Here is a 1,497-nt window from a genome sequence, read left to right on the forward strand (position 1 = left end):
GAGTTGACACCACCTCCTAGTGACTCTTACTAAACATCAGATCCCACGTTTTGCCCTATTTTGTGCCAGTCTCACGTTCTTTGCCATGCTCAGGCCCATTGTTACAGTCACTTCCAATCCAGTTTACTGAAACTCCTCTTTTCTTTGACCCTCCACCTTTCCCTGCATGATGTCCTTTTCCAAGGACTAACCCCTCCGGGCAGTCCTTAGTATGTGAGATGAAATTTCACCATCCTTGTATCTGAGAAGCATCCTGGTTGCACTTCTTGCAAGACAGACTTGTTTGTTCTTTTGGAGGTCCATGGGATATTCATATTCTTCTCCAGCACATACTCAAAGGCATTGATGATTCTTCAATCATCCTTATTGAACTGTTAGATGCAGATCAAGTAATTGAAAAGACCATGGCTTGAATCAGACTTAGTCTTTAAATGGACGTCATTGCTCTTTAGTACTCTGAAGAGGTCCTTGATAGCAAATTTTCCCCAGTGGAAATGTGTCTTTTGATTTCTTGACTGCTGTGAACCTTGGGTGTTGATTGTGGATCTAAGTAAAATGAAGTCCTTGTTAACTTCAATCTTTTCTGTCTGTCATGATTGTTGCCTGTTGGTCCAGTAGTGAAGAGTTTTCTTTTCATGGTGTTGAGATATAATCCATATTGAAGGCTATAGTCTTTGATCTTCTTTAATAATTGTTTCATATCTTGCTAAATTTCTGCAAGCAAGATTGTGTCATCTGCATAATGCAGGTTGTTGATGAGTTTCCTTTGAATTCTGATGCCACATTCTTCTTCATATAGTCCATCTTCTTTTTTTGCTAGAAATACAAATTCAAGTCATTCAAATTCAAGCATGTCCAGACCGTGGTGACAAACTTAGGTGCATATGAGCACCACGTCAGGGACAAGGGACAGGAGTGAATCCGAGGCCCAGAGAAGGTATGAGAATGGGCCTTTGGAGGCTCCTTGGTGTACACCCACCTCCACAGTGGTTACTTCCACCTTCCCAGTGACTGTGAAGGGCCTTACAGGTCCCTGTTTTCCTGGCTCCCACCTCACCCCTGCCTGGCCAAGGTTTTGAAGGTCAGGTTCAAGAAGTTCTACCCTCCCTTGCTCCATCCTCACTTGTTCAGGTCTCCAGCCTCCCTCTCTTCTTTCACCTACACATTCTTCTCTGTGACTAGTAGCAGATTAGGGTACTGTACCAGGAGGGGGGCGGAGGGAGGGCCTGGAGATGACGTGAAGAGAGACGAGCGAGCTGTCCAAGGACCCTTTTCTTCAAGGGATCCCAAACTGTACAAGCAGCTCCTCTTTAGCGTCTAAGCGGATCTGAGAAAGTGCACTGTCGGCATAAGCAGCTATGCTGGAGACCTGCTGCAAGTCAGAGAAGGAGATGGGCTTGCGGGCCAGCACCGGGCTGTGTGAAGGGGGGCCGTGTGTGTGTGTGTGTGTGTGTGTGTGTGAAAGGGGTGCTGTGTGTGTGTGAGAGAGAGAGAAGG

General features: G+C 46.0%; 1 pseudogene; it reads right to left on the minus strand.

Annotated features, from left to right (window-relative positions):
• Nucleotides 1–1,276: 1,276 nt before the first annotated feature.
• The window catches only part of LOC102844504, an 835-nt pseudogene continuing 614 nt past the window's right edge, over nt 1,277–1,497 (minus strand).

The sequence above is a fragment of the Elephantulus edwardii genome, unplaced genomic scaffold, assembly GCF_000299155.1.
Source record: "Elephantulus edwardii isolate Elephantulus edwardi_28Jun2011 unplaced genomic scaffold, EleEdw1.0 scaffold00098, whole genome shotgun sequence".
Lineage (NCBI taxonomy): Eukaryota > Metazoa > Chordata > Mammalia > Macroscelidea > Macroscelididae > Elephantulus > Elephantulus edwardii.